General features: G+C 37.9%; 1 pseudogene; it reads right to left on the minus strand.

Moving 5' to 3' along the window:
• Positions 1–14,986, minus strand: part of LOC121147302 — a 32,779-nt pseudogene that overhangs the window by 16,675 nt on the left and 1,118 nt on the right.

Here is a 14,986-nt window from a genome sequence, read left to right on the forward strand (position 1 = left end):
CTCCCCAACCATCTCAATGCAATTTCACCACTTTGCATGGACACTTAACCACCCTGACAAAGAATTTTGTAATCTCTTGAGGCATTGTTGTTTGCCCTTGTGAGATGGTTTTTGCAACCAGTGTGAGCTTGGGAGTTAATGCTGTTGATAATATCTTGGTGAGTGGGGCTTTAACAATTTCACCCAGGGGCTCTGCACAGTGGCCTAGCAGCTAAAGTCATTACCTTGAACTCGCCAGGACCCCTTATAGGCACTGGTCTAATCCCAGCAGCCCTGCTTCCCATACAGCTCCCTGAATAGTGGCCTAGAAAAGCAGTCCAGGACAGCCCAAAGCCTTGGGACCCTGTACTCGGTGGGAAACCTGAAGAAAGTTCTTGGCTCCAGGCTTTAGATCGGCTCAGCTCAGCTGTTGCAGTCACTTGGGGAAGAATCATCAGAAGAAAGATTGCCAGAGTCCAGCTCCATCTGAGTTCAGAACTCGAGAAGTATGCAAGGATGAGGCATATAGAGGAAAGAAATGGACCACTACGATTTCATGATCATAATGGACAATGCGGGAAATCTGTCCGCTTTTTTTATACAGAAACAGTCAAACTCTGGCTCAGACTTTTTAGATCATGATCAAGTGAGTGTTTCTAAGGATAATTCTGCCATTTGTTTCACCTTAAAGCAGGATGTTATCCATCCTGACCCTGTGGTCAGGAAGTTCTCAGTAAATGGTGCATATCAATCAGTAACATATTCCTACTACAATCCTCATTCTACAACTTAGTCTTGAATAGGTTAAGGGAGGAAATGCATCACAGAAGGAAGGACCTGAAGGTCAAGCAAAGAGGGAAAGAATATATTTCTAATACACCAAGGGACTTTACACCCTTGATTAGCATATGGTCAGTGGAGGCAGCAATAGTAAAAGGCCCTTTGTCTAAAATGTATCAGTATCATCAACTTCCAAGCTCACATTGGTAGTAAACATTAACTCCGCAGTGGTAGTAAACATTAACTCCGCAGAAGCAGACAATGCCTAAACAGATTATAGAATTCTCAGCAGGATTGTCCAGTGTCCATGCAAAGGGAGGGGGAACTGCATTCAGGTGGTTGTAGACACACCCACCGGGCCCTGCCATACAGCAGGAAATCCCTTGCAGCCCTGCCTGCAATGGAACAATACTCTTCACACCTTCCTGTATTCCACACACACCACATGGACCCCAGGAGAAGATATTCCTTTCTGTCTCTCCTCCTCTCTGTATATCTGACTTTGCAATAAAATAAATAAATAAATACATCTTTTTAAAAAATTTACACACAAGAGTACAATCAAGCTCATGCCATTTCTGGACACTTTATTGTGTGTCTAACTATTGCCCCACAATCGGGTCCATACATGTAGCACACCTTCTGGGAAATGGCTTGATAAGAACCGTAAAAATTAGTGAAAGTGATAGGAGTATGAAGTGAAATTATTATGGCCATAAATATAGTTACTGTGACCTTAAAGGTTAGCCTGTCTTTACAATTCTTTGGAACATAGAAAATGTATTTGTTTCAGCTGCTTTTATGACTTTTTGCTAGAGGAATTAAAGGATGTCTTTATTAATATTGTAGAAATACACTTTTAATTGTTGTTTGAGTATTTATGACGTAGCAAATCCTGTAGCTGTAGAGGGATTTAATGTTTAAAAATTTTACTTTGAATTTTTATTTTTTATTCTTAGGACATGTTTTTCTTAGTACATGACAAATAAATTGTAAAAATAGAAGAAGTGTTTTTTCTTTTAACAAATTTTTCCCTTTGAGTGATAGCTAAGTTGTAGAAGTAGAACTGTAGTAGAAGTATATTACTGATTAGTAGGTAACCACATGTGTCTTGGCCTTAGAATCCTGGCTGCTGCCCAATGGCTGCTGCTGAAGAATGAATAATGGCTTGCTTTAAAGAAAATGAATATAGTGTTTTTCACAGTTATCTTTAAGAGCACCTGCTTAGTTATGAAGCAAAAATAGAACAATTAAATGTTTGTGCGGAAGCTTGTGATGAGTCTGAGTAAAAAAAATTAATAGCTTGTTGAGTTGTTGGTAGAGGGCACAAGTGGCTGTGTCTGTGTCTCTCTTTTCCTGACTGAATGCTCACGTTTTTCTTGAGCTCTGAACTTGGCTGGAGCTGGCCTCCTGCAGTCCTGCCTCCCACACAGCTCTAGATGTGCTTGCCTGAGCAATCCACAGTCCCCATGCCCATAGATCCACAAGCCTAGTCCTCTTGTGCTGTGCTCAGCCAGCCTGGGGCCCTGCTGCCTACCCAGGGCTCATGCACAGTCATATGCTTGTCCTCAGACCCTGTCTGTTGGCATACTGGCATCTTTCTCCCTTCCCATATCTTATGAGAAAAAATAAAATAGACAGCAATGCTGGCACACTGGTATAATTAGCACAGATCTGGCTTTAACCAGGTCCACAGTATCCGGCATTTATTAGCTGCTTTTCTCCCAGAAGTATAACACTTGCCTAGGTACAAAGCAATCTAGGTAGTTGCCTATAGCTGGGGTAGAAAAGTTCTGTGGGCCAAAAGCCTGTGAGTACCCAGGATCCATTGGGCCTGGAACACTTTGTATTCCCTTTAAAACTAAAAGATCATGAATTCCTTGGGGAAGTCAGGGCTGTGATCTCCACTTTCTTTTCTTTTAAACTGTGCAATTGTCATTCAGGAAGAGGCTATTCTGTTCATGTTTGTCTGACTAAGCTTTTTCCTGGATAAATTGATTGGATGGCAAGGATGGTTGAACTTTGTTTGTGATATGTTTCAAGCTGTTATTAGCCTGCTATTGGTTGTACTGACAGAATCATTTCTGCAGTGTATTTTCTCAAGAGGCTTAATTACCCATCTACAGCTTATATTAAGTGATGATTTATGTGAGTATTTTACCAAAAAACTGAAAGAATAGTCATTATCAAAAAAAATACACTGCAAAAAAAAATTGTACTGCAAGGCAAGCTTGGAACCTAGGATCTCAACAGAAAATGAGAAACATGGAGACTGAGGGCAATGAGAAAAGTACAAATGAAAAATTATCTGTGAAAAATTATCAAAATATGCAGTAATATTATCTTTCTAATTCTAGTGTTCAAAGCAAAAATGTATTGATTCTTAAAACTCTTTCAATTATTCTTTGTATGTGGTAAAACAATAGAAGCTCTCTCAAAAATTCTCACATTTTACTTTGAAAGCTTGCAATTTTAGAATAGTGCAGTTTCTTTTATTTATTGTATACTTCCAAAAATTTTATTAATATAAAGAGAACAGATTTTTGCATTTCTTGGCTAAGTAAACACATACCTCCTTCATTGCCTTGCCTCCTCATTCCCTTCTTTCCTCTTATCCTTCATGAGTATTGACAAAGACATAATATTCATCTAAAGCATTGCAATTCTACTTGTGTCTAGTCTTCAAATGTGAAGGATGCATAAAAATTACGATTTTACCAATTTTAAACCAAAATATACTATAGTATGACACGGAAGGAATAGCAATGAGGAGAATTACTTTTTGTCCTATTTAGAAAGCACAATACCCCAACTCAAAGATTTGTTTGTAATATAGTAAAGACTATAATGAAAAAGTTAAATAATGCATGGAAAGAAACTAGTTCAATATGAGTTATAGCACATGAATTCAACATGTGTCACCTACTTAAGAAATTCTCATGTTACTAAGTTTGAAAAGCAATTATACATTATGACTCAATGCACTTTAGTTTAAATCAACAAATGAAAGGTATATTCCCAATCAAAAGGAAACACAAAGGTGGTTCTCGTGTTGCTTTTTGATGGATGACAGCTGTAATAAAATGGAAGAGACCTGCATTCTAAAACCTATTAGCTTTATTGCTTATCAATATTCCCAATCAAAATGCATGGGTTTTTAAAATTTCAATTTACTTTGAAGCAAAAGAGGGAACCATATAAGGTATGTCATTGAAGTCAAGAACATAGCAGTAAAACTTTACTAGAATTATTGTGTATATTAAAAATACTTACAAAATAAATTATTTGTTACTTCCATAAGTGTCATTATTAGACAGGAAGGCTCAATTTTACTTTAAGTTACTTTTCTATATTTTAAGTTCTTCCAGAAAAAAACAACAACCATATGAAATAAAAACCTGGCTGCATTTGTAACTAGCCTTCTGTTTCAATAGCTGTAACTGGGTAAATTTAAAAGTCCCAGTTGTTAACCAATATGAATGACAAGACAAAAACATTAGGAAGGAATATTGCCAAAACAATAAATGTAATTCCAAGAATGAGTTGGTTACAGCTTGTTGTTTTATGGAAAATAAACCATTTGATAAATGTCTAATAAATCATACTTACCAATGTCAGATCATATTTATGTTACTTAGCATCACTCTAGGAATCTCTTTACTGTTTACATATAACCCATAAAATGCTGTGTCTCTGAAATGCATGTGAACAATTTCATCTTAAAATATGACATCTTATGAGTGCTCAGCCTTTAAGAAACCCATAGTGTGCTGAAAGTAGATTAGCGCTTTTATATGTTGATTGCTTGATTCAGTTGCATTCTTAAAGCTTTCTTTTAGTCATTTTTCTTTTATGCTTTTAGTCCTCTTGTGGTCATCTTCAGGGACACATCTCATTCAATTTATACACTGCTTCCCAATCTGTGCATTATCCATAAAACTCTGAACCACACTTCTATTAAAGCCAATGAGAAATCATGGTAAAATTCACAATTGCCTTCCAACCTTAGGGAAATGTGTGCTCAACATTTGCTCTTGCTTAGACTCAACCGCCACCCTCTTGGCCTTCATTCGATAACTTCTGGGTAAACGCTGTCTAGTCTTAAGGAAAGTAATACTCACGAAGGATCATGAATGACTGTCCTCAAGGCATTGAGCAAATCTGCACTTGACATGGTTTTCCAGTTCAGTCTCACAGCTGCTCCCTTGGCTGTCATGTGGGCAATGTTATCAGGCTGGTCCGCAAACAAAGGAAGGCCCACCATAGGGATGCCATGGTGGATTGCCTCATAAATGCCATTGGCTCCACCGTGAGTTACAAAAGCTCTGGTTTTTGGATGACCTAGGGTTGAAGAATTTTTAATAAAATTATTCAGCATAAATCTTAGAATGAAATGTGAAATGCATTGTGTGAGATAAGTGGACAGAGCTCACTGGTTGACAAATCAATCTGCATGAAATTGCTTTCAGATCTAGAGAAATCGGCATGTAAGTAAAGTAAGTGAAGGACACATGGAAGGGGAAGTGTGAGATTTAAAACTTAACCAATGAGGTCTTCCAGCCGCAGCATGGTGGCTGGGAGGCCCAGGAACAGTGGCGTCTCATGCCTGGATCTCACGCGGCTGCTACCACGTGTGCGTGAGGAGCCGGTACTGGGCCTGCCGGAGCCCCGTGAACTACCTTCAGAGCTCTGTGAAACAGGTCCGGCTATTCCACTGCTCGCCTGTGGAGCTTGAGCTGGGGGCAGGACCAGGAAGGGGTTGGACTTGAGCCTGGGGGTTGATCTTCCAGCCACCGCATGGCAGCTGGCAGGCCCCAGCACAGTAGCATCTCATGCCTGGATCTCACTCGGCCGCTACGATGCGGGCGTGGGGAGCAGTTACCTGGTGGCCAGTGCGCCATTTGAAGCTAGGCTGTGCTTGCTGGCCACCTGGCCAGGGAGCTCTGGGATTTTGGTTCTTTGATTGCTGCTTAGATATCTCCAGGCGGAACCCTCAGGGCTTTTGGGACGTGAATCAACCCTAAAGATTCCCAATGACAGTAAATTTCCCTCAGATGAATCTGTAACTAATATGGTCTCAACCCATGTGTTTTGAAAAATTGTAAAACCTAATATACTTTCAAAACCTTGTGCTACTTAGAAATGGGCCGGGAGAGCAAAGAAATCTTCTATCTCCTGTGAATGTGTGAGGAAGCCGTGTAGTGTAACTTATCAGAAACATAACAGGTAACTTATAGACAATAGATTTAAAAAAGCATTAGACAACAGTAAAACTACAAAGACATACAGGGGGAATCAAGAGCGACCCTGACAGCCTATTAACAGGAGGTCATATGCACAGAGCAGGTGAGGAGACCCCAGAGTGGAGCTGGCTGACAGGAGAAGTCTTGTATCCCAAACCTGGAAGCTCCCAGATCCCCACCAAGGACTCTCAGTACAGCACCAAGGACTACATCACAACTGCTAAAGAGACCACGGGGAACTGGAATGCCTTCGGAGACAGAGAACTCAGAGGACATCACCGCCCCACCCCCTGCTTTGGACCTACCACATGGGATGGAAGAAGCCCAAATCCTTCATCGTAGGATCCAAGGCCGTTGAAACAACAGCCAGGAAACCTGAGCAGTCCTCAGAAACAGAAGAACAGTAAACTCCCTTCGAGACTAGTTTCCCTAGTCTCTGGTCCTTACTTAGTTCCAACTCTGGGTCCTCTCCCTTTCTGCAATGACCATCAGGGTCTCTCCAGAGCCCACCTCCCCCAAGCGCACACACACACACACACACACACACACACACACACTCACACACACTCACAAATTAGAATAAATAGGCAGAGAACAAGGAAAGCTTGGTCAGCATGGACTCACACACACCTTACTAGGTAGGACACAAAGATTAATTACTCCTGACTAAAGTATTGAAGAACTCTCTGCACACCCCTCCTAAAACTGTTTTGCACCTCAATTGTTGAAATGTTATTGAAATAGTCACAGGAGGTTATTAAGAACTTGCATCTAGTTTTAACATATTGTTGACTCAATACTATGTCAACTAATTCCATAACGTTATATATTGTTGCTGATGTTATGTTGATGAGTTTAATTGATCAGGATTTTACTCTGTTGGCTCTGCCTTCAGAACAGAGAAGGTCTCCCCAACAAGCCGTTGCTATTATCTGGACAAAAAGATGCTGGATTCTATGCTTGGTATATGCTTGCAATGAAGGACTCTTAACTGAACTTGAACTGCGGTTACACAACAAGGGGGAGGAATCCACCATGGGGGGAGGATTATGGGAGGGGTGGGGGAAATCCCAGTATCTATAAGACTGTGTCACATAATAAAATGTAATAAGAAAAAAGAAAAAATTTAACCAACGAATGTAAGTTCAATGAGTGGACATAAAAAAAGAAAATTCTGAATAAAATACTTGTCATACACAAAAATAGAAGATAAGTGCACTTTAAGACATTTTGTTTAAAAATAGAGAATTTGGGGTCCAGTGCAGTGTGCTCTCCATGCTAATAATCCACCTTGCAGTGTGCTGGCATCCCATGTGGGCAACAAGTCTAGTCCTGGCTGCTCCACTTCTTAGCCAGCTTTCTGCGTATAGCATGAGAAATCAACTCAGAATCACTCAAGTTCTTGGAAACCTGCACCAATGTGGCAGACCGGGAAGAACCTCCTGACCCCTGATTTCCAATCAGTCAACTCTAGCCATTGCTGCCATTTGGGCAGTAAACAAGTGGATTGAACATCCTCTCTCTTTCTCTGTCAATCTGCATTTACTGGGTCTGTTATTTGGGTGCCCCACAAAGTAGGGTTCTTCACATGGCAGTGCTGAAAATCAAAATATGATTGGCAGCACCTCATTTTGAAATGCAATCACACATAAATATGTAGATTCTTTTATCAAGTGAAATGGAAGTAATGATTGATGATTGAAATAGGAGACAAACAATGCAGAAAACTATATAAGGTCTTTGTAGGACATAATTACTTTGGAAGATATTTTTATTCCAGCCATAAACAATGTGAATGTGTTTAACACTCTTTCACCTGTTATGGTTATTATTTTTCTCCTAGGTTTGTAAGGTAGTTGTATGGATATTTGATGTTGATTTTTTCATTAATACAGAGTCAACCAATTTCCTACTGCACTGTCATTATCTGCATTGACTGTTACTCATGTTTTCAGCAGTTTTTTAATCAAGATCTTACCAAGAAGGTCATTCTGTGGAATCCAGTTATACACATGAGTGTTAGGCCCTAAAGTTTCTGGTTTTTTCCATCAAATCTCCATAAAATCTGTTAGGTTAAGAAAATGTCTTACCCATGATTGACTTTCAAATGAAGGCCTATCACAAATCTAAAGGGAAAGTGAGGATACCTGGGTAAATGCTGTCCATAAAAAGAAGAGGAAAGGAGAAAATGGGGTTAACAGAAGACCTACATTTCCTGTATTCATTTTTATATTCAATCAAATGAGGAAATTAGCCATGACCTCTCATATATAGACCCTTCACTAAGTGAATTGATCACTGACAAAGTATTCAATTCTTGTGCAAAAACAATAAAACATAATATCCATGAAATATTGGTTTTTTAAAATATGTATTTTTTGATATTATCATTTTCCAAATTTAATACTAGGCATTTTGGTTTTTTAAATTAAATGTTTATATAATTATATGTACATTCTTCATAGTTTCATTAGGACTTACACTTGATCTTAGCCAAAAGGCCGAGAAGCGATTCATTAAGATTTGACATCTTTCAAACAACAAAAAAGCAATTCCATGAGAGCAGATGTGTATGAAAAGCAAGTTAATTTCTATTAAGAAATATGTATAACCTATTTGACACTTCAAAGTCCTGAGAACTATTTCTAGAAAAAGTTCGAAGTTGTGTTACACAAGGAATTATAAGTACCAGAATAGCTAGAGTTGGAAATATTTTAAAAGTAAGGGGAAGCAGGTTCATAAGCAGCATAGCAATGGGACAAAATCCAAACTTGTGACATTGTGAACTTTTCTTCAACTGATTTTTAACTCTTGCAATGAACTATAAAATATGAGAAGTATGATTAATATGCCTTGCAATGCCCAATCATTATGCTCAGTGTTAAAGCAGAGTATTGACTTTGGAATTTCTAAGAAATTCTGCTAAGCTGGAATATATGTGTTTTTTAAATAAAATCAAGTTAACAGGTTAAGTAATAATCAAAATAACCAATTAAGTCATTATTGCAGGCCTTTAACAGTTTAAGAAACTAGTTTATAAATGTCCAAAGATAACATTTATTATGCATACCTTGGAGAATTTGTCCCTACTATATTTTATGAAGTTGGGATCATCTGAATCTCTTCCCATGTCATCCCTGCCTCTGATTCCTTTTATTACTTTTTCCCTCTTCAATCCAGAAAAAGTGTGAATATGACAGTTAGAAACCAATGCCTGAGGAGCCAGGCTTTATGTTGCACAGGGTCTCACTAGAGGTGTGAACCCTGCTTCACACTTTGATCTACATGTCATGTGTGCTTGATTTAGACACTGACAAAGTCCAGTCTCAGAGGACAGGTTAGACTTTTCTCTTTTGCTAAGTCTGTGCACCTAAGTGAATGACAACCTAAACTCAGGTTAGTGAGACCTGGTCCTTCTTTCTCTATATATTTTTGTGATTAACACTCCAACATCTTTCCAAGTTAGGGGAAAAACATACTAACATTACAAGGAAAATCTGAACTGGATGAAGCATGTCAGAATTTCTTCAAGACCCACTTATATATTCATTCTGCCGAGACATTTTGTAACTAAATTTTAAATACTTTCTAGTCATATGTTTTGTGTATACAATAGCTTTGATAATGCTGGAAGGGAAAGGAGCAAAGAATATGCCAAATTTGGTGATTTCTGAGAATTGCATAATATGGATAATAATAAAACATTTACTGTACCTAGTAAGTATATTTTTAAGTCAATGTTATCAAATTATTTGAAATCAAGAGCTTTTAGTACTGTTTTAGCATCTTTGAAATATCTATTCTTAAATTAGTATCTGAGGATAAATGGAGCTATCTTAACGGTTTGCTTTTCATGCAAGAAGTTTGTGAAATCAGACTTTGCCCAGAGTTGATTACACTCACTTAGTACCTCCCACCATGAAGCAGCTTTTCTGACCTTTTGTGGAAGCTGGGCAAGGGCTGATGCAATCACATTGGTCCTCTCTTCTGACATGTTACTGACCATTGAACCCAGAGAAAACACCACAACTCCCTCTTCCCCAGAGCTCTGCACAAAGTCTTCCATGTCCTGTGAAGAGAGAATTAGCTCCATGACAAAATAGCAACAGCACATCACACACTAATGAAAGGCTTGGTACAAATAACATATGGAAATATTGAGTCAGGAAGAAAGATTGGAGAAGTAGCTGTAAATGTTCCATTTCTCACTTCAAAATGTACAGGTGGTAGTGTAACATGGAATCACATTGTTGTGCCAATCAAGTCCTGAATTTTTGTTTCTTACAAAAATTCATTCATTCAATGATACACACTAAAAAATACTTAATTCTAAATCACATTTCCTTTTCAATGCATCAGAAAAATATAATTTTATACTATTTATCTTCTTTGCCCCACCCTTTACAACTTTTCTTTTTTGACTGATTCTTTGATTTAAAAAAATGTAGTGGTGTTTCAAACACATAAATGTATAGTTTCATCATTCTTTATTTTGCTATTTTGTTTTTTTTCTAATGTTTACTTTTGGAAATACATGTTTTACACTTTGACTTGCATTTATTGTTTTGCCATGTGTATTTTCATATTACTGTTTTATGTAGCCAAAATATAAACAATTTTAATACTTGCCATTTCTCATATGTATGTCTTAAATAAAAAATATATAAATATAGATTATCTGAGAATCTGATAACTTATGGAAAATCAAGTAATGGTGAATAAAATTATTGCCATTGAATATGAAGACAGACTATTTTGCAATCATTGTGTTGGAGTCTAATGGTGATATTATTACAAATATCCCCATTACGGCATGACCCAGCCCTCTGGATTTCTTTGTTCTCCAGTCTTTGACTTAGTTCTCCTGACCCTTTGTTATACAAACTGAGCAGACACGGCAGCATAGACTTAAGGTATCACACTTTCACCAATATTGACCTGGCATTTGGATCTGAGAGAATTATCCTAGAGTGTAAAACTCTATACAAAAAATTGGGCCCGGCGAGGTAGCACAGTGGTTAAGGTCCTCGCCTTGCATGCCCGGGATCCCATATGGGCGCCGGTTCTATCCCGGCAGCCTCTCTTCCCTTCCAGCTCCCTGCCTGTGGCCCGGGAAAGCAGTGGAGGATGGCCCAGAGCTTTGGGACCCTGCACCTGCGTGGGAGACCCAGAAGAGTCTCCTGGCTTCGGATCGGCATAGCATTGGCCGTTGCCCTCACTTAGGGAGTGAATCATTGGAAGGAAGATCTTCCTCTCTGTCTCTCCTCTCTGTATATCCGCCTTTCCAATAAAAAAAATAAAAATAAAATCTTTAAAAAAAAACTCTATGCAAAAAATTGATACTGTAATATAACACTTAATAAAATCTCACCTTATGTGAAAGCTATTTGGAAGGGGACAAGAGTATCTTTTAGTATGTCATACATTACAGATGTAAAAATCTTCACTTTCTATATAACAAGATAATTTTTAAAACTGTATAGAAAAAATGAAATTTAAACTAAATTCATGTGGTACAATTTTTTAAATCTATGGAGAGATTTTCCCCATGAGCTTTTTGAAGATTCTTCACGTGCATTTTAATTTTTTTAGCAAAACAAGATTTTAACTTCATTTTTCATGACCTTTTGAAGTATGGTTTATTCACCTTAAAATGTAATGTGAATTTAGTACGTGTTATTTCTTCATAAAAGTGTCATTCTATCTGCTGAAAGAATTCTGTTGCAACCATAAAGTGAGAGGCCCTTCTCAGACATACCATGTAAGAATGATAAGCTTTGCCTTCCAAATGCACTGAACATTTTCCCTGTATTCATCTTGAGACAGATAACGAGTCTAAAACCAAATTCCCCAAGGTTCCTCAGTAAAACTCAGAAAACAGTAGCTCTGCAGTGAAGCCACTACTTCTATGTTGGATCTCAGCCCGGGGATCTCGTGAGCAATGAGGTAATGCTGTGCTGACAGTGATTGGATTTGGCTGCAAATCTGTGGGGCCACAAGGCCACATTGTTGAGGAATGGGTTTCCTTTTAAGCTAGAATGTTGCTGAGGAGCCTCAACACATAGAGCAAAACTAGACACTGGGTGTTGTACATCTTTTTTTTTTGCCAAAGCGCATATATTTAATTTTGAATAAGTCTTTAGCAATTTTGTTTTCTATAACTTTGGAGATGTAATTTTGATCTGTTGGAAAACTAACTCATAGTAAGTTACATTTCAAAATTGGCACATTTTTAGGCTATTGGTACTACTAAAATAATTAATAATATCAAGAGTAACCACTAATTTTGTATTGCTGGGTTCCAGGGACATTTTGTTGTGTTTGTTTGCTTTTACTTCAGTTGACACAAAAATTATACATATTTATAGTGCTTAGTGCTTGTCCGTCAACCTTTATCTCTCCCAGCTAGCGCCTTAATCTCCCGCTTGTGCTAATCCTCATTATCCTCTGAACTTCTGTGAGATCAAAATAACTTCCAGAACAATCGATGTTGTAGGAAATGACAAGATTCTATCCTTCTTATGGCCAAATGATACTGCACTGTGTTACGTGTATCATAGTTTCTTTTGCCTGTTTATCAGTGGGTGGAGACATGGTATCTCTTCCCTGGCTAATATGAAAAGCACTGTAATGTAGAAATGATTTTCTTTTCATTTCAAAGATATTTCCATTTTAGAGACTTTTTGCTATAGACTATACTTCTCACATGTTACACCATGAGAAATAATCATGTCTGGATGTTCAAGGATGATCATCTGTCATCAATGCCTGAATTCTGTGTTTTAAAGTCTTATTCATGAATTATTTAAAAGTCACATTTATCACAGTCACGAGAGAGGCCTAGTGAGACTGATGATATGTCTCCAGCCTCACTTTCCAAATGGCTGCAATAGCCAGGCTAACCAGATGGAAACAAGAAACATGAACTTCAAGAGGGTCTGCCGCATGGGTGGTAGGGAAACAAACATTCAGACCGTCTTCAATTGCCTTCCCAGGTCAATAGCAGGGAGAAGAATAGGAAGCGGGATACAATCAGTCTGGTACCAATGAGGGATATGGTATGGCAAATAGTGTATTAGCTGCGAGAGCACAACAGTATGCTCGCTGTGCCTGAATGCTTGCAACAACCTTCTGAATGATGCTTCCTTCCTCTGTCTTGGCTGTGAGTAGATTGACAAGAGTCTTCATTGTGAAGGTCTTTTCTTTTAAGTTTCGTTAATATGGACAGATCTCATAGGCTTACTAAATCATTCTGTCATAGCTCTTCCAGCTCATCTTGACCAAGATTCTCTCTCCAATACTTCATTAGGTATCATAACTGCTTCCTTCTGTCACGAGAGCAGTCAGTCTCTATATTCAATTTCATTCTCCCATACTAAACTCTGCTTGATTTTTTTGTTATTTTTTATTTTTTATCCAAATTTGCTAGATAACCCATTATATCTCAAAGACATAATCTGGATACTTGTGATTGCATAAAAAGACATGTGCTTCTAATTGGCAAGCCACTTTATTTCACTTTTCATAACTTTTACTCCCTATAATTCAAAAATGCAAAATATATACTGAAAGGGCATTTTCAATAAAATGCAAAATAAGCAAAGCAAACAGGAACATACTTGCCTTGGGCAGAGATCTAGCAGGTTTACAATGGAGCCCTCCAACATAATGGACATTTGGTAAGGTTGAGTGAGAAAATTCCAAATCCCAACTAGCTTCAAATGAGCCACATGTCAGCTGTCCCCACTGTCTCCAAGAATTTAACAGGTCTTCCTGAAAAAGAGAAAGGAAAGGCGGAATAAAGAGAGAACTGTCATATGAATGTTCTGAGATGTTCTGATGTGATGTACAAAAAGGCCTGTGCAGTCATAAAGCAAGTATATATATCCATGCACATTTACAAGTACACTTTACACTTTGTTCACGTATTAGATCTATGTAAGCCCAACACAAAGATGTATGTCTTTAATGTCACCTCAGTATATTCACAATCATTCTCAATTAAACAGTCTGTATTGGACTTTGATGATACTAGTTTTCTCCGTAAAATTACCAAAAGAAATCCAGTGAGAATGTAAATGAATATTTTAGAGTCAGAATTGATCAAAATTTGCATAAAACTTTCCTAGGAATAATTAGTCCGTTTCTCCAAAGTACCAGGTGAACTGTGAAGTTACTTCTACCTCCCTTCACCTTTGCCATCATTCCCCTTACCTTCATCATCCCCCCAGCCAGTCTCTTCCTCTTGTTTCTTTTTTTTTAATATCTGTTCACATTAAAAGAAATACAGAGAGAGACAGAGAAAGAGGAGGAGAAATCTTTATCTGCTCGCACAATCCCCAAGTGGTTGCATCATCAAAGGCAAGGCCACTCTGCCAAGAACCAATAAAAGCTTGTTGGGCTCTCAAAAAGGACACAGAGAACCCAAATACTTGGATTATTATCTACCGCCTACCAATTAGATGTGCAGTTAGATCAAGCACTCTAACCAAATCAGTTACAAGTGTTCACTTAACTCACTATGACACAACTCACGCCCCAAACTGTGATTTTTAAAGGTATGACTGCATTCCTTGATCTCACGGTTGTTTTGGCTCACTTTAGCATCATACTCATATGTATTTCCACAGAATATTATATATGAGAATTATAACTGTAACTTGAAAGATTTTTATAAGCTGTAAAAATATCTGTTAATACTCACTCTTAGTTTTGACCCACTTAGGCAAAAAAATTAATAAAATGTCAAATTTTCAGTAAGATATTATAAAGCATAAATGAATAATAGAGACCCAATAGAAACCTCAAACAACAGATTTTTCAGTGTGCAAAATGATGTTTCTCAAAAATGATTGAACCCTTAAGGTTAGATAGACAAATAATTTTCAGGTAAGGACGCTCATATACACCAGGGAAGGCAATTTTCCAGGCTTCCCTAGGTAGCTGGGGTAGAGAATACAGCATGTTAATTTTCATGTCTACAT

The sequence above is a fragment of the Ochotona curzoniae genome, unplaced genomic scaffold (assembly GCF_017591425.1).
Source record: "Ochotona curzoniae isolate NIBS_2020 unplaced genomic scaffold, NIBS_Ocur_1.0 scaffold_4506, whole genome shotgun sequence".
NCBI lineage: Eukaryota > Metazoa > Chordata > Mammalia > Lagomorpha > Ochotonidae > Ochotona > Ochotona curzoniae.